This window comes from Hetaerina americana, unplaced genomic scaffold (genome assembly GCF_022747635.1).
Source record: "Hetaerina americana unplaced genomic scaffold, ioHetAmer1.1.p SCAF_97, whole genome shotgun sequence".
Lineage (NCBI taxonomy): Eukaryota > Metazoa > Arthropoda > Insecta > Odonata > Calopterygidae > Hetaerina > Hetaerina americana.
The window spans coordinates 1,307,453-1,327,470 of record NW_027287616.1 but is presented as its reverse complement, the minus strand read 5'-3'; positions in this window follow the sequence as shown (position 1 = coordinate 1,327,470).

Below are 20,018 nucleotides of genomic sequence, written 5' to 3'. Positions count from 1 at the left end.
ATATATATATATATATATATATCTACCTAGGCCAATGCCCTCCGCTGTTGGCAAGATTTTAAAATTAGTCCCTGCAAACCGTTTATCAAAGAACAATCTTTTTAACGACGCCATTTGAAATTAAAGCTTACGGAGGTTTTCTTTTCCTAAATTTATGTAATGAAAATAATAAAAAAAAATTTGTTGTGTCTCATAAAACTTTGAATTTACTCGTAAAAGCCGTCCAACAATCACTACTTCCTCTCAACCTGAGGACTTCTCGTCTGGACCGCTCTTCTAACTTGAGTTGGAAAGATTTTCTCGAAACCGCGCTCGTTGAGTAACTGAGAATTTTTATGCGTCCATAATTCGCACTTTGAGTGAAAGGAATCTTTTAATAAATTTTACGCCCATCTCCATTGGATCACAGAGGATTGCAAATGAATTGAATCGACATGTTCGTAATCGACCTTCTTTACATTTCCGATCGATCATCGGCCGCGCCATCATATTATAAATGTCGTAACTACGACGATAATCATCATTCCTCGACATATATGATCCTTAAATGTATCCAAATCGACCTGGTCGTCATGAATAATTTTTCGATAATTTTTCAATATATCGACCTAACGTCCCTCTCCTCTCCGTCAAATCTCTTTCGATTGAAATATCGATAATCAATAGTTAAACGAATGCGTAAATGAGAGATTCCATGTCACTTCAGTGCACCCGTCTTGAAGAAGGCTCTAGTTTTTGGAGCGAGGAGGGATTGGATGCAAGGGAGAACAGAAGTGATGTGATGGGCAAAAGGACCGATTTGCGCGAAGATTGCCGTGCACCAACTTTTAGGGGATTCAAACGATGATTGAAAACCGCGCGAAACGTAAGCTCCGTCCTTTCATAGGTCTCTTCAGTTTTGGGAACAGGAAAAAGCCGCAGGGGGGCAAATCCGGCGAATATGGTGACTGAGGCATTATTATTGTGGTGTTGTCTTTGGACGAATGAACTCTCCCACGCAACGATGAGTGAGCAGGTGCATTATCGTGATGCCAAAGCCATGAATTGTTTTCTTATGATTCCGGGCGTTTCTTTCGTATTGATTCTCGCTCACTGCGCATAACTTCAAGATAATACTCCTTATAAGCCGTTAGACCTTTAATAAGTACTCCTGATGCACTACATTCGTCACGGTAATCGAAGAAAACAGTGAGCAAAACCTTGACATTTGATCGAACTATTTATCTTGCTTTTTTCGTACTTAGTTCTCCCGGGTTCTTCCTTTGGGATAATTGGGCTTTGGCTTCGACGTCAAAACCATATTTACCCATGATTCGTCACCAGTTATGATCCATTATAGCGAATCAGGATCATCATAAATGACGTCATTCCACAGCTCCTGAGCGATGCTCATGCGACGGTTCTTCTGGTCAAAACTAAGCGGTTTCGGAATTAACTTCGCTGGCACACGTCTCATGCCCAAAACATCCGAAAACATCCGAAAACATCCGAAAACATCCGAAAACATCGCATGCCTCGAGCCAACCGATATGCCAACATCCTCAGCAACTCTTCCAATAGTGATTTGACGATTTTTCAAAACAATTGTCTTCAATACTTCGACGTTTTCACCTGTTGTTCACCTGTTGTTGACGTGCTGGGGCGTCTTTGAGCGAGGTTATTCATCGGCATCTTTTCGGGCATCTTGGAAGAGTATGTACCTCTTATAAACATTTTTTTACTTGAACTAGACTTACCGTATGCCACTGTCAATATTTCAAATATTTCGCAGTACGTAATTCCATTTTTTTGCACAAAATTTGATGCAATTTCTTTAATCCAGTTTTTTAACAGCAGAATATCATTTGTATATCTATCATTTGTATCTGTCAATAACAAACTAAATATGCTATACTGTTGAAACTATATAAAAATGTTTGGTAGATACATACATTGTATCTACCAACACAACAAAAGAAAAAAAAATTGAAAATAAAATGTTTGTTGCCCGCGAAAATTGAAATTGGTTGCATAAAGCATCGCAGATCTCAGTGTAAATTACGTTTCCTGGATAGCTCAAGTGGTTAAGAGCCTCCGCCCTGCAAGTGGAAAGATCCGGAGTTTAAGTCCCGGTCTAGGAAATATTGTTGCACTCGTGATCTGCTTGATTCCGCCTTCCCCACCTCTACTGTTTGTCCTTTGTGTGTGCTCCTATCCCTTTTCCTTATTTCTGTTTCTATGTAAATGAGTGTATATATATAATATTATATAAGGAAAGGGATGTTAGTATAGCGTAAATGAGTATTTGTTCGCCGTTTGGCGGGATTTCGTGTTTGAATGTGTATTAGGCCAATGTGGCTCGTCTCTTTTTCTGGCTATGCATGCCACGAAACGCACTGTTCTTATCCTCTATGATGTTGTATGACTGCTATTACATTGGTAGGCCACGTATTAAGTTTTTAGGGCCGCTCGTCAATCAAGACGTCATTTCCTAAGAGCCATATGTGTTTTACCCGATGAAAAATGTATTCAGTCATTTCCGAAATACGGGGAGGAATTTTAGGCTGCTCGAAGTGAAATATTTAATTTTTATCTGAATAGTAAACGAAAAACTATCGTTGCTCTTTTGTCCAGACCATACGGAACCATCGCGGCGATATGCTGGGTGCGTTCCTAAAGTTATGACGTTACATTTACAGCGCCGCTCCTGTCGGTCGAAGTGGAATACAACCGCTTCGAAGAGGTGGGGTGGACGCTAAGCTTCGCCGCGAAACCGGTATCAGTGCTCTCCATGCTGTGGAAGCGGCAGGACATCAGTTGATGTAAACCTCTGCGCGCCGATCGTGTCACGAAAAAATGGAATTAACGATAGAGCAACGTTACACGATTACTAGGTTTTGTACTAAACTGAAAACATCAGTTTCGAGGTGGTTTCGAGGCCTTCAAGGAGGGCCGGGAAGAGGTTCACGACGAACAAGGCTCTAGGTGGTCGTCAAACAGCAAAACCGACAACAATGTGGCTCGTGTTCGACAATTGTTGGACTCTGCATCTACATCTACATAATACCCCGCAAGCTGCCGCAAGGGCGTGTGGCGGGGGGTGTTAGGTCACCAACCGTAAAAAGGAAAAATACCACATGCAAAAAAAACAACACGGAAAATTACACCCACAGCAGCGCACACACTCATACAAAAATCCCTTCATCCAATACTCATGCAAACACATATACCGCAAAACAACTAAAAAACTGCACCCCATGATGCAGCACGAAAGCCATCCTACAACACGGAAGCCAGGACACAACAAGCAAGAAATTGAAACACCACATGAAAATGTACCACGAAACACTCTACCCCCAAAGAGTCTGTAAAAGGCAGGGTATGCGACCCAACGTTGCAGGTAGCAGAAATTTCCCCCCGCGGAGAGGGACGAGGGATTGAAAGGGAAACTTAAAAACAGATGAACAGAACATGAATGAGGTCATTCGGAAAGAATGGGTTATTATAGCAAAACACATAAGGTTAGTGGAATAGCACTCTGACGTTAGTGTTAGTTAGTGGAAGAGACACTGAATCGACTCTGACCGTCGATTGAGTCTCAAGATGGTTGCTCATGAACCAAAATTGTCGTCTACTCTTGTTTATCTCATTGTTACTGACGATTTAGCGATGAAGAAAGTGTTCACCAAGTTCGTCCCCAAGGCTATCGCAACCACGCCTTAAGAGTCCTCGAGTTCCTGGCCAAACGGCAGTTGCCAACGCTGCCCCACCCCCTCAATAGTCCTGACGTCGCCCCAGCAGACTTCTGTTTGTTCCCTTCAATTAAGGCAGCTGTGAAAGGAACCCGTTTTTCGTCCATAGCAGAAATCCTATAAGCCGTGAAGAAGACCTTGCGAGAGGTCCCCGAAGACGCCTTTCTAAGGCGCGTACAAGTAATGGCAGAGTCGCTGAAAAAGATATATAGAGACTCAAGGACAGAAATATGAAGACTTTATTAGCTTTTGTGCGAATCTGTTCAATAAATTACTTTAAAAAATTAATTTCATTACTCTTGGAACGCACCCTGTATTTTGAGGACTATGGCGAAATGCATTAGAGTGTGAACATTTGGGCACCAATTCCTGATCACGGTGGTCAGTAAGAGTGCTTGGAGGAAGATCTCGAGGAAGTAGACATCTGTTTTAATAGTGCAACCCTTCTGCTCAGAAATTGAGAGGAAGCGAGGATTACACCCCAATACTTAACTTGTAGAATTTTGTGTTGGAAGTAAATTGATGGATTGTGAACGTGAAAATAATACATTATGCTGCTAGAGAAGGGTCAAAAGGGCATCAAAAGTGCCGCCTTCGGGGTGTGGGAATCTAGCCCGCAGTTCTTATCTTCCTCTCGATGTATCTCTCCTGCCGAGATTAAACGCGAAAAATTAGATAACCAAGGCAACCCACGCGCACGAAAGACTGATTCGACGTTTAATCGTAAGAATCCCTCGTTCTGTGGCCTCTAGTCCAAGATGGACATTTGTATTCAGAGGAGTTATCCCCTGGCCTCTATGAGGGCTGACAACTTTTATGCGGGCCGTTTCTTTGATAGGATGCGCGGCCTTTTTACATGGACCCCTTCCTCCTCCCATCTCTTTTATATAAAACCACGATGTCATACAGAGATATCAACATTTTCCGTAAATTTGCGGTCGCTTTTCAGCGGTATTTGGCCCTTCCATGTAAGTACACCCTGCCAATTCCGCCCTATTAACCTCCCTTTCCTCCTCCTCACTCTAACCCCCCTCCCCTAATCCCCTTCCACCGGGGATCCATCCCCCCCCACACACCCCGTCGTTATCCTCTCTCACACCAAACCCCCGGGAAATCTTTCCTTAAAATCACCCTTCCGCCATCTGAAACACCTTCCCCTCCCTTCTCTCCTCGTCTCCAACCTGTAAATACTCGGCCCCTCTCCTCCCTCCCCTCCCCCCCGCCCACGCCAAATCCCTCTTACCCCCCCCTTTAATTCCATTCCGAAACCTCGGAAACATCCCAAAGACTCCCAAGTTAAGTTACATCCTTCCTCGGTTCAAGGGTCCCTCCTCCTCCGGGAGGCTCTCCCTTCTCATCTTGTTTGTGCGGGAGCGCGCGTGTCTGTGTGTGCGTGTCATCTCTTTAAGTAAGACCTTCCTAAATCCCTCTCAGTTCCCCTCCCCTCTCACCCCCCTCTCCTGCCCTTTCACCCTCTCCCCCTCTCACCCCCTCCCCTCTCACCCCCTCTCCCCCTCTCACCCCCTCCCCTTCCACCCCCTCCCCATTCACCTCATCCCCTCTCTACAACCCCCCTCCCCGACTTTACCTCCTTTCTGTTGAGAAGCGCAGCCGACTTCGTGCAGCAGTGAGCACCATTCCCTTCGGATGCCGGACGCGGGTCACGAATTGATAATCCACGCCGAGGAGCACGGATGAGGAAGGCCATCCTGCTTGCAATCGCTGCGGTCGCTTTCTCGCGGAGGTGTCTGCCTGAGAATGGGCGAAACGTCTGTTGCTTTCCTATTGCCATGTAGTATGTGGATTTTAAAACACTGAGAGGAAATGCATCTGGCGCTGTGTTTTACGTGTTTCTCGCTCGTTTTATCGGCTCACAGCCTTTGTTGCTCGCAGAGGGTTTGCCTTTTCATTGCGCATGACGCTTTGTCGCTGCAAATAGAAACTACTGTTAACACGTCGTTATTTACTGAATGCATGCATTAAAATTCTGAGAATAATTATCAGATGTATGAGCGCTAACATTTCGGTTGTTTGCGTCTCATGACTGCGACCAAGTGAGTTTGATAACTCTCTCTGACAGCGCCAATATTAATTCAAGCTCACGGTATTCCTCGTGGGTTAACGCTTGTAACTGAGGCCACCCCCCTCCAATACCGCACCCCCTTTGCTATATTTTAGGTTGAGTTGAGCTCTTCCTTCTCTTCCAACTAGAAACCAATTGTTAAGCAGGGGCTCCGAGGTGGTTATGACGATTTTTCGTTGAATGTCTGATTAATGGTTTAAATTGGTGTTGCCCCTTCATGCTCGATGCAGCCTAACAGCCTCTTCTGTTTATCTCTCATATTCAACGACCAAAGTCTGCCAAAAATTAAGCATGCTTTGTAGCAGTGAAACATTCTTCCCTCGTTTATTTAGCAAAGGGAGTGTACCCTTTGGTAATGATTAGCTTCCGTTTCTTCTGCTGATCGAGAAGTCATCGACATTGAGGTGTCCGTGGAGTCGCAAAAGGCCTGTTGAGAAAGTAGCGCTCACTCTACCATAGGAAGTCAACGGTTCGTCAAGATGTCATCGTTTGCGTTCAATTGGGAAGTGCGCTGCTTGACGAGATCTGATTAACTGCCGCCGACAAAGCGGGTTGGCTGGTCAAACCATCGGGCATCCAGGCAAGCGGGAGTTCTCCTGATTTTGGAGAATCCATTTCTTCCGCAACGGCAGGCTTTATTAATCATTTATTCATTTAACCTTAAATTATTATCCCGCTGTCTGCATGATGGCGCGCCACGATCATCAACCACGATCCTCATGCCAATTTTGCACTAATATGCGGATGATAATTATGTTTTTGATTTAACCTTTTTTTCTACGCTCATCTTTTCACTATTCAACTGCTAGTCCTTTTTTTGTTAGCCGTCTGAAGCAATCATTTCCTTACATGTTGCCGGACCGTCATTCTCTACTTTGTCTCAGCTTTCGATGTCGTTATCTCTGATTTTTCCACACTTCCCCTCGATGTCTCTCCACTCTTTGATTTTCTTCCCTCCGTCATTCTCAATGACCAAACCTTTCGGGAACCTCCAATGAAAACCAATTTTCTCGAATACTGCATTTACGATCAATACAACCCCACGAGACATTTCAAAATCATAAGGATCATTGCTACTATTTTCAATTGAATCCCAGCTATTAATCCCATCAATCGTTTAAAATACCTTCAATTACTGCCAAGTGTTTTTTCTTGACAATTTGTTCATTCTTAAAAAAATACTTAATTATTGGCCTCAGCGACTTCTATACCAATTTCTTGTAAGGCATCAATTATCTTCAGCAAATATCTCCAGCCAATACCCTTAAATATTCCCCTTATTTTCCATCCTACGCTACTAAGACATCTTTAAGATGAATATTTTTGGCGCCAACAGTAGGTAATGATAAAACAGCCGCCCCTTGGCATCTTCCAGTTACTGGCATTTATTTCCTCCCATGATCTAATATCTCTAGCACACTCGCTTAGAGTGACCCACATCAGGCAGTCGTTTGTTCAGAGACGAAATACGTATATGAGTATTAACAACGACAACATACTTGATGAATAATGTACCTTCCGGCTACTATCGATTGAATTTACAGACGATGTTACTGAAAAAGTTGAAATTATGACTACGTTGCGAATGAATCTCCTTAAAAAATCTGCTCCAGAAAAATTAACATTTTTTTCCAAACCCAGAGCACCGTGACTGAAATCGGAAATCCTGCAATCATTGACGTTACGTGACAAAACGTTACGTGTTTACAAGATAACTTATTATACTGATGCGTTCATAAGGTACGTCAGAAATAAAGGAAAACAGATAATAAGAAGAAATGCAACAATGGCATTTTTAGAGCCCACCTCAAAAACAAAAAAAAACTCACCGACGACACAGCGTAAAAAACCGAGAGCGATTGGTACAGGTGAACAAAACAAAATTCACACTACCGACGTATTTGTCTCTTGAGGTCAGACAGTTGGGGAATGTAGCCGATGCGAAATGATAGGAATATCAGCCGGGAGTAGAACAAATTATTGTTGAGGACAGGGGGCTGTGTCCTCTATGAGATTAGTAAGGATTTTTAATACGCGGCTCGTCAAAACGGCCCGTGGAATATTAAGATATTGAGGGTGGAAATGTGGGAAGGGAAATAAGGGAAGAATAAGATATTAAGGGTGGAAATGTGTGGTGAGAAAATATGTTCCCTGAAGCAGGATGATGTGCGTAGACTGGAGGCTTTTGAAATGTGGTTGTGGAGAAGGTGAAATAGAGAGAGAGAGAGGGGGTGAGAGGAGATTGCTGGGAGAAATCGTAAGAAGACAGGAAACATGGATGAAGTGATCGGCAGAGGTATGTTGAAGATTGTGATGTATAGAGGGGAGAATGTTGGGCAGGCAAACGAGGAGAATCGGGAACGAGCACGTTGGACGTCGTCACTGAGAATCATGTCCTAGCAGCATATTCCGAATAGGGACTATCGATGATATCTTTTAACGACGTCGTCAAAGCTCAAGAAAGAGAATCTCGCAACTTTTCTTATCTTAAAGGGTATATGAGTATATAAAATATTCAATTACGGTAAGGTTTACTCCATATTAAATCCATCAATACACGTTTAGTTCCAGCAAACGTGGCTTATTAACTTTTGCTACACTTTTTTTCGAACCTATTGAATATATTTCCAAAATTCTGATGCATGCTATTGAGTAAAGGCAAATCACTCGAATCACATTATCTTCAATGACCGACAAGTTTATCTTTGCATGAACAGCCAAGGAGGCTTGAAAACGCCCTCTCCAGATGGTATAATTTCTATTGAGTTGAGTTACTGGGAGCGTGGTGGTCTCTCATCACTAATGAAGATCCCGATTTTTAAAGAAAGGGTCATTTCCTTTCAATATGTACATATTTCAAAGCCGCGGAGTCATCGTCTTGAAAAATAAAAAAGATAAAATGAATAAATAAGGAAAGAGCGAATCGGAAAGAGAGAGAGAGATAGAGAGAGAGAGGAAGGGAGCGATGGTAGAAAAAGGTTCTCGACTTATTCATGAAGAGGTTTCATCATCTGCATGGATTTTCTTAAGACGGTATCCTCAGATGTATCTAACTTTTCAGAAGCTCTATATTCTCTTCCATTTCATTATTTGATCCCGTCCCACTTTGTCTTTGTCAATTTATATTTATCCTATGAATCCCAGGAGCCTATTTTTATTGCAAATGAGTCCAGAGAACGTAATAAGCTCCTGTTCAGCCCTCTCTATGCCTGACGCTACCCTAAGGACACCCTCTCCATACCCTAAGGACACTCTATGTCAGAATCGATCCTAAGGACTGGATTGTATTCAGTTCAAGGAATGATATGCTCGAGGAACGGATGAGGATTCGGGAGAGAAACTCGAATGTATTTCATCTCTGCAGCACCAAGAAAAACTCCTTTGTTCAACGAGGCGAAAGATAGTCGAGTTAATAGACAAACCCAATTTCACACTGATGCTCTTCGCGAAAATAACTCGCATTGCCAGTTCAATTATCGATTTAATTGTTTTTCTTCAGTTTTAGTTTAAAAAGCTGTCATGTAAAGGCTCAAAGTTCATGGCTCACTCTGGCAATTTAAAATATGGTATTTCAAACACGTCATCATAATTGTCCACATTTTATCAATCCGGCGTGTTTGAATTTTGGCAAGATAAAAATATTAAAAAATTTAATTTATGCATCCAAAAGTATTAATATATAACATAATTTTTCCCCTAGGTTTTTATTGAACTCATGTAATACTGGCGCGATTCTTTCAGTAGTATTTAAAAAATATTTTTGAAAAATTATAAAATAATTTTTTGGCCAAGTGTTTTGAGTTGATTTGCAAATAAGCATGATAAAACTTTATCCTTGGAGATCGATTGTTTGCTGGAACGCTTGCAGGACATCTGTTTATTTATCTGATAAGTGTATCCAAAGAAATTACACTTGCTTCGCTTTGTTTAAATGTGAAATCGGATTATCTCCAGGCCTTTACGTATGAAAACATTTTAAATGTTGTGCATTATACATTTCATACAAAACAACAATTTAGTTTTCTATGAATGATTTATGACAATATTTAGAAGACAATTTTGCCCACGCAATGCCTTTTTTATTGGAAAAAGCAGCTGGCATATAAATAAGGGAGTCATAGGTATTGGCGATCGATCGCCTTATATCCAATTGAAGAAAGGTCAGCCTGTCCGACCAAAGGGCATAAACTGCATATGAAAATTGCGTTCATTTTTTCGTTTTTTTAAATTCACCAATTGACGATAAATGTAACTTACTCTATGAAAATACCAGTGAACGATAGTACAGATAGGCTTGCATTATAGAACGAGAGAATGCTATTGAGCGATATACGCAAGTGTAATTGAGATCGGGTCATCGTCAATTGATCTGTAGAATTCTAACATATATTTTGAACGTTCAAAATGCATTTGTTTTTACGATTCTGCGTAAAACTCCGCTAAGCCAGGGCACTTCCTCTAATTTTATCTCGAACCTATCTTGCTTCCTTAAATGCTTAATAATTAGCTATTTACGCAATTTAGCGGCATGGAGAAATTCCAAATTTTTTCTTTTCTTAATTCACCAATAGGCGAGGTAAGTGAACCGAACCAATAAAAGTCAGCAATCCTGATTTCTGGTTCCAAATAGCGTTTTCTCTTCCCTATCGGCGTGGTTGGGTTTACTTAGTGCTAAGGACAGCTGCTACTTCGGACTGGCGGCTTTTTCCGGAGCAGAATCCCTGCCAGCCAATCGGCTTGGTTTGCTTACGAGTGAGAAAGTGCTAATTAAGAAAATGCTCAGGTGGGGGCGGTTTGGAATTGGAGGAATTAATTGAGTTCCAAGGCCCATTTTCGCCCGGCGCCGTTTCCACGCTACCCGAGGATAAACAGCGGTGGTGTTTGCGTGGCGACAGGAATGCTATCTCCAGAAGCGGAGACTTCGGCCAGCGAGTGCACGGGAGCGGGGCGCACTGCCCGCGGCTCTGCGCCGACAGTGAATACTGCTCAAGAGCCAGACTGCAGCGATAAGATCCAGTTCCCCAATCAAGCGGGCATCTGAGTCTGGAAGCCAGAAATACCAGAAATATCGAAGTGTGCTTCAGTTCAGTACTACTCACAAGACATTGTAAAACGACATCTAAAAACGGACTGATATAATTAATGTTTTAGCTCCAAAAAGTGGTATCAGTTGTTCATGATGTCTATTTATCATCATTGATTATTACCTACCGATTGAAGGTTTATTTTGAATAACAGCATTTATAAGGGTGAGTCAGAATTCACTCCCTATTTAAAAAAACACTGAAGAGTGCGCAGGTAAATTAGCGGAGTGGGAGTTAGGGCGTTAGCTGGGGAAAATAACGCTATTTTTATGAAATACCATGCAGTGGTCTGGTGAGTATCGAGGCTTTGTCGTGGACACGTTCGTGTGGTGGCAAAGCAGAGGGCGCTGTGGTCCAGGGATGAAGCGCATTTTCACCTCTCCGGCTCAGTAAATAAGCAACATTTTCGTTACAAACCCTCGTAATCTTCGCCCAAGACCTCTTCATAGCCCCAAAGTGATAGTTTGGTGCGCTGTGTCCTCCATAGGCGTTATTGGGCCTTACTTTTTTAATCTCGAGGATCAGATGTTACTGTGAACTCTTTGCGATATTGTGAGATGCTGGAGAACCTTTTACTTCCCAAAATGGAAGAAAATGGTGAGGAATATGGCGCAGAAGCCTTTTGGCTTCAACAGAATCATACCGCCCGTCGTTCACGCCAAACCTTGCAAAGAACAATTCCCCTGATCCGCCTGTTCTCCTTACGAGGGGATGTTCCATGGCCCCCTTACTCCCCGGATTCGAGCCCATGTGATATTTTTCTTTGGGGACATCTCAGAGCAGAGGTTTACAAAGTTCGACCTTGGAAGCTCTTAAGGGGGCAATGATAGATGCCATCGCATCGGAATAACGCAAGATATGCCGAGAAGAGTTTTCGAAAACCTTTTTGAAGGACTCAGCATGTGCATCGCTCACCAAGGTCGTCGTCACTCGGATGGAATCATTTTCAAAACCTAACGAAAAAAATGACTTTGAATGTAGCTTTCGGAGATAAAAACTTCTAATCCATCTTAATTAGTTATTGTACAATTTCCCGTCAAATCAGGGAGTCCATTCTGACTCATCCTGCATACGGCGGCACCCGTGTTCATTGCCCTGCCTTCCCTTTCCACTTCTACTTCATTTCTGTCCAGTCTCACGCCCCGCGCCCAAAATCCCTCTCCATTTCCCTCCCTCTTATCACTTTGCTTACATTTTTTTCTATCTCTTTTGGGAACTATGTTATGGTGGTTCAAAAATTCCCAAACCATTTCTGTTGGTAGTATTTCCTCCCGCTTCCACCGAGTAATACGAATTCAAATGAGTTTCTCAGAGGATTCGTTTTACTATCCTGAGCTTTGCTAAGGAACTTTGGTGATGTAACTTCTCATATCGACGCGAGTTACCTCCATTAAAATCTGGCACCGTGAACACGCCATTATCGTCCTTAATTGATTCAACCACACGGTTAATATTGTATCGAGGAGAATTGCTGCTAATCATAACTATTCGGACACTTAGTCATGCAGTGTATGCTTTTTGAGACTATTTTACATCTAGTTTCGTCTTTAATGGTTCAACGAGGTTCTATCCCATATGGTGAGTTTGCACTACACATTGCGTGCGATTGGAAATACATCCATCAAACGACCACTATGCGTTCATATTCCTCACTCTTGTGTTCATAGATAAACTCAAATGTTTGCTGCGCACTTCGATGTGAAGATATCAAATAGCTGATGTTTACTCAGAGAATAGGTTAATTGATTTTGACGAATAAACTACTTACATCTACGCAAAAGAACGTCTCTAAATGAGGTTTTCCCAATATTTAGGGTTTCCTAGAAATGGCGGGAGAAAACGTGGAACCCAAGTATTTTTACCCCAATTGTCTTCCGATAGGGATCTTCCTGCTTCTTAAAAGAGTTCAGGGAAGGATGTCTGTGAAATGGCTGATAGCCACTCGACATTAAGGCGTTCACTGCTGCCCTCAGAGTGTTTCTGCGGAAGGGGTTTCTGTGTTAAATGCGTCCTCGGGGCACTGCGCTTGGAATGATCGGAGTGCCGAAAATGGATGAGTGGAATTTCCAGAGTTTGAGATGTCCGCGTGTGGCGAAAGACGTGAGAATAAGACTCTTCACGGATGGCGCCGTCGAACATTATTTCTTCATCCCTCTCGTTTTTTTTCCCCCGCTTCATTTTTGGGGGCCGTGGAATTTCCTCTCCTTTCCATTCCTCTCCCTTTCCGCTTTCGCCACCCTTCTCCCTTTCACTTCCCCGTAATTGGGTCCACGCGATGCGCCATGTCAGGGGTCACCTGCCCCACGAGACAAGTTCGCCAATCTTCCCTCGCTTCCCTCCAATCGGCGCATTGCGAGTTTCTAATCTGCATCTACTTAATACCCCGCAAGCCACCGCAATGGCGTGTGGCGGGGGGCGTTAGAACACCACCCGTAATTAAGAAATAAAAAACCGTATGCAAAAGCCACAAATTTATACTGTCCACAAACAAAATATGGTATACATTCATGCAAGTACACTTACATCCCACTCACATGCAAACACTCAAACTACCAATCAACATACATATGCACCTACATCTTTGCAGTGTTTAATTTTGTTCCGACTCATAAATTCAATGTTTTTAATATTTCTAAAGTAACTTTGGTTTCTTAATATTATAATTTCTAATTGTTCGAGGAAAGAATTAGTATTATTATCTAACTCTACTGATATCTATCTCCCTTAGTTTATCTTTGTGGTCTGATCTACCTAAGTAGTGTGGTGCCATAATAATGATTCCTTTGGTGTCATAGTTAAACTCGTTTGTTCTGAACCTTTTTAAAAGTCAAAGTGTCGCTTGTTCTTTTCGTATCTCAAGTGGCTCCCAGCCTAATTCCCCTAAGAGACCTCTCACACTTGTGTTCTTATTATAACAATTTTTTAGGAATGTGGCGGATTTCCTCCGGGCACTATCTAATCCGGGAACGGGGTGGCCTCGACAGACCTCAACAATGCCATATTGGTGAACGATTTGGTGCGTACAAATCGCAGGTTAACTATAGGGAGATAGCCGAGGAAGTGAAAATTAGTTTTGGATCCTGTCAGACAATTTTGACAGGTTTTTTGGGCATGATGCACGTCGCAACAAAATTCGTCCCGCAGGTGCTGACTGGTGGACAGAGACGTGTGGACATTTGCCAGGAACTCCTGGATCGAGCCAATGCCGACCCAGAGTTTCTTAAACCTTCTTTTTGTTTCCAAAGTTAAAATCAACCTTGAAAAGGCGCTGATTCGACTCTATTGCGGACATGAAAACTAATTGTACGGCGGACCTGAAGATAATCCCTACGGCGGCTTACCAGGCAGGGTGCGAGAGCTGGAAGAAACGTAGGCAAAGGTGTGTCATCAGCCAAGGCATGTACTTTGAGGGCGACAAGTTCTATTAACCTTTATCCGTCGAAATAAACAAGTTATAAAATCAGTCCTGTCTTTTTTTGATCACACCTTGTATATCACCGTGTCGTCAGCAAATAGCCTAAGATTGCTGCTAACGTGTGCGCCATTAATATATATTAAGAACAAAAGAGGTCATATTACACTTACCTGGGGGACGCCTGGAGTTACATTTCTATCCGTTGAGCATAACCCATCTATGACTACTATTTGTTTGCGATTTGACAAGAAGTCTCTAATTCATTTTAATAATTTTCTCATTGATTCCATAGTATTTAAGTTTATGTAACAGTTTATTTTGTGGGACTTTGTCGAACGCTTTTTTGAAATCTAGGAATACAGCATCGACTTGTTTTTTGTTTTCTCCCGATCTCCCTGAAAGTATATCGTGAATGAAGAGACCAAGTTGTGTTTCGCAAGATCTGCTTTTCCTAAATCCGAGCTGGTTGTGGATTAGTATTTTCCTACTATCAAGAAACTCAAAATATTAGTGACAATAATGTGTTCCATGTTTTACAAGAGATCGATGTTAAGGAAATGGGACGGTAATTGGTTGGTTTATCCCTATCGCCGCCTTTATAGATGGGAGTTATATGGGCTAGCTTCCAGTCGCGAGGCACTGAGTCTTATTCTATCGATTTTAGAAAAACAATATGTAAAAACGGGACAATGTCTTCAGCTGATTCCTTTAATATTCTAGCAGGTATTTCTTCCGGACCAGGTGCCTTGTGTGCTTTGATACTACGGAGCAGATGTACTACTCGCTGCTGATGTGTGACCGCTGTTACTCGGATTGAAATTAGCGATAGCCTCCTTTGCCCTCTTGAGTAAACACTTTTACCTCATCTAACTTTGGCAGTTGTCAGGTGAAAATTCAAATGTTGCCGTTTGCGCACGATACTTTGCTATACTTGCTGTAACTTTCACCAATTGTTAAGTATCTGTATACATAATTGATAGCTTGGGAGGACGGATGCGGCAAGTGCAATTGTCAGGATTTGGCCGAGGCTATACGGATGTCTTTTTTGAGGAAAGTTTTAATGTGCGAAAATTAATTTTAAAGATAATCGCGTGAAAATGTGAACAAAATTTATGGGGTTAGATATTAATATAATCCAGGTCTATTTTGACCGGAGGAAGACTGACGCATACACATTTTTTTAAACGACCAAATTGATTTTCGTCGAATGAAGACATTTCAAGAATAGGAATTTGTTACGGCACCTTGGAATGAAACATTTTTAACACAGTTATGGAATTTATAATATACTGCACACTTACTATATAATGCACATTATTAAATAAAATATTGCATTTTCTGTTTTTTACATCTACGCAATACCCCGCACGCCGTCGCAAGGACGCATGGCAGGGGATGGTAGGTCACCAGCCAGTCTACATATATGCATGCACCCGGCACCCCGAGATCCGCCAAAAACCGCGTGGAAAGGGGGCGACCGAGCACCAGTCATACCTACATATAGTATCACAAGTTTTGCATGGTCAGCACCTATTCCTATGCCTGCACAAAGAGGACAAGGAAATAAGTTCAATTCTTTTTGTTCACTACAATTATGCCATCAAAATGCGTTTTTCACACTGGGTTATTGCTTAAACGAAATTCTCAGATCGTTCATAATCCGCCGAGAAGTGAAAAAGTCTCCCTCCCTTCGAACATCCCAGCCTTTTATCTTTCTCTCTTCCCCTCCCCTCCCCTCCCACCCTCTCCCCCCCAGCCGCGTCTCTTCCTTGCCGACTCATCTGTTGCTCGAGTAGCGCTTAACGGTTCGCCATTCTTCCGCGTCACCCCCCCCACCCCCCTTACTTTATTTAGGCAGCAGGGCGAGGGGAAAGTAATGCATCGCTCTCGGAGCAGGAGGGAAAAATCGATCGCTCTTGAAGGGAAGTGAAGGTGGGTTTCCCCCCAGTTGGCTGCAATGTGTGCGTGTGTGTGTTCGGCGCACTCCTTTTAAGCATTCCAGTCAACTGCTCCCATTCCCCCTCCCCCCCCCTCTTCCTCTTTTCCGTCTTTGCGATGCTTCGGGAAGGAGAAAGGAACTTCTGCCGAGTGGAATCGGAGAAACGTCGATTCGGAAGTAAAAGGGAACAAGTAGTGATGATCCCAAGAAGGAGGAGAAGGGTGATTGTCGTCGATAAACGGACTTCTTTAGAGTTATCAGTCAAGTTTCGCTAGAGTGGATTTTCCTTGCATTCCTTCCGAACAATTGCCAAAATAAAAAATTATGAAATGATGACAATAACCTAATCCAATAATAAATTATTCAAGTTTTTCCCACATTCCGTCGATAAGTCCGTGATCAATGTTGCTGTGTTTGAAGTGTGCGACATCATTGCTATGGGAACAGCAATGCAGCAACGTCCTTAACTTCGTGTGTACTCTCGGAGTATGCAAGAGACGCAAATATCCCGCTGGCTGTCGCAAGGGCGTGCGGCGGAGGGTGTCGGGATATCACCTGTCAAATTCAGAATGCAACCGCATTCAAAGCAGAGATCAGCAACTGCGGTGGAGGAGGCCTTGCACTCGACCAGTCTTTCAATTTGAGTAATTGCTTCTCTTGCTATCTGTTGTGAAATTCACCAATGAAGACTTCTGTCGAACAGATTTAAGAGAAATGAAATTGACGAAACGAGCATCCATTTTATTACATCATTGTCAACTAGACAAATGCGACATTATGGATTAAATTTTATATAATATATAATAATCAATTGGCGTGGTAAAATAATAACAATTATTTCAGCATAAGGCATTGCAGACAAATCATCTCTCCTTTCTCTCTTTTTTATTTAATTTCAAATTTATTTGGCTTGACAGCACGATCGTATTCAACTTTGGACGACGATAGAAAATTGCACATTACGCCCACTTTTACGACACTTGTGAACACTGATTACTGCTGACTGAAGTATTAAACTTGTAAACAAGCTCTTGAGAAATTAGTTACCGTTCACCGCACTTGGAACATTTTATATCTGGTAGTGCAATGCTTGCGTAGCAATGGAAGTGCCATGGACCTTGGATTGCGGCCTTGGGTACGAAGCATGGTGACGTCGGGTGCGGCATGGGCACTCACAGCCACGTTTCAGGTAATAATCTGTGGCATCGCGAACTAAAGGCGAGTATTCTCTAATAGTTATTTTTGTCGCCGTCTAATGTTAGCAAGGAAAATTTGATGGATTGGCTTACAAAGGGAGAAGTCGAAATGCTTCACACCTCAGTCCAATGTTCTAGTTAAAGTGTTCGCCACCTAGCCGCTGTGCGTGGCGCCACTTGCATGAGCAGTGCAGCGATAATACGTCATCACGACCATATGGAAATCTATTTGCGTGATGTATTCATTTGCGGCAGAGAAAATTACTCTATGGCGAAATAACTGAATTGTAAAATATTCCCTGCAGGCAGAATCCGATTTTCGATTCATTTTATGTTTATGGCGATTGTCGAAGTCACGATCGCTAGTATTCGAAATCTCTAATAGGTTCAATGCGTTCAGACCAATCGCCGACTCCCTTTGCGGAGGACACATTCCATTCATGTCAAACTTGTGAACCGATCTCTCGCGATTGATCACTGATGTTTTACTTCATTTGAACAGTTCAAAAATATGACCTCGTCCATTAGGGAATGTCGGTCCGACATGGCAATTCCCAGCGCCATTTGAAAACTGAAAAACGGAAGCGCTGCCTGTTTCATTCCCTTTTCTCGCGATGCGTTCATGCACGATTTTGTACCGGACTGGAGTTTTTAGACGGCGCAGTTTCTAAGGAGTTGCTGAGTGATTGAAAAGCTAGAAAATTATTCATTGGGATTTAACGTTCTGCTTTTTCCATTCAAATATAAATGTAAAATATATGACAAGTCACTTCGCGTAAACATCCAAGCTGCCCAGTTCCATTCTTCGCAATTATTCGTTAAAACAACATGAGCTTCGAACAAATAAAGACGAAGGAAAATGTACACAAACTCTTGAAGGAAAACATTGTCTCGTATCCCCTCCATACTCTTCATCTCTTGGGCGCTTGGAGCTCTCCGAAAACAGGAATTCCACGCGAGACACACTGCCGAAACTTCAAATCTCTTTTAAGCGTGAATCGAGGCCCGCCAAAGCGCTTTTGGCATGGCACAGAACGCACCATGGTTCGCTCTGCCGTTTCAGGCGGATGGTCGTTCGCGTTTCGGTCGACCTCTGCGTGTCAAGTTCCGGTATAGGCATTTACCATCATTCATTCTCATCGAGGCAACTCGACGTTTCTTAGTTCCACGTGATTCCCAGATGTCACTTGAGTTGTATTTTGGCGTCCACATTTCTTATTTCTGATATTGTTTACCGGTTGGGAAATCTTTTAATCATGCAAGAATTCTGGTTTGAGCCTTGCCCATGCCTACAGAGATCTTTTTCTCAGAGATTTTCTTTTAAACATTTGGCGATTTATGTGTTTGGAATGGACATTTAATTCGCACAGTTTTAGTACGGCATCTGTCCATTGAACGAGTTTAAGGAATGACTTGCTTAACCTTCTAAAACCTTAAACCAAATCTTATGAATCCTTCGCTATCTTGCAATTCAGAGTGAATTGAATAAGGGTGAGGGTTTTAAAGACTAAGGAATATATTGTGCATATTTTGATGCTCGATCCTTAAGAATCTAAATGGCACGCGTACGACAGTCGTCGGTCGCAACCGAAGTATTCACCTACGCCACAGTCCGTCGATTTCCTAGTCTCTACTCTTAAAATGCCGGGTCCTAAGCAATAAATTTAAAGTCTGCGCTCACCAAATAACGTAACTTGGGCCTGCATTCCAATTTTAACTTTCTTGGACTCTGAAAACACGGAATGATCACTCTCGCCAAAGAATGTTTTTAATTTCTTAAGAAGAGATACAAGTATCCTTCCTCGAGGATAAAGGGACCGATTTCTTTTATATCCTCAAAGGCGATTCCTCCGAAAAGTCCTCGGCGGTCCTCGCGATTATTTTTTCCCCCTTTTTACCCAAGCAAAGTTTGAGTGCGCACACACGTGTGTGTGCGTCTCCGTAGCTCGTCAGCCGCCCATGAGGACTGCCTCCGCCCCTCTCCATCCTCCCTTCGTGCATTTCTCCTTCGGGAGTCGATGTCGAGGAGGAGCTTTCTCCGCCCCGAACCAAGTTTTACTCGTATAAACCTTTCTCCAGTCGAAAGGACTTCGAAATGTCTAAGGAGGAGGGCATCTCCCTTGGCATCGTTGAAAAAAATGAAAGAGTTGGGAGGAGTTTCCTTGCCCTCGTGATGTATTACTCAGCCATTTCGTTTTGTTGTTCTCATTTCTTCGCCGTAGGAAAACTCTTGCGATCGGTTTGAATGGCCCCGGTCGTCGGCCCGTTCCGGTCAGTCGAATGGGGGCGGAGGAGGGAAGGAAGAGTCGATGCTGCCCCAAAGAGTTCAGCGCGGGTGCGAACAGTCGCGATCGGTCGCCGAGAGGAAATTCCCTTTTGCTCTCTTTGTTTCGTTCGTTTCTCGAGGAAACTGCTTTCGCGACCCATGATTCCCTCTGTCTCCTGGAATGAACCTTGTTCCTTCTGGAACGGCTCCCCCGCCCACCTTCACCCCTTCTCCACGAGTTGAACAGGCATTTGAATTTGGCAGAGGCGAATCACGAGATAGACGACATTTGGAATGTGTGCGG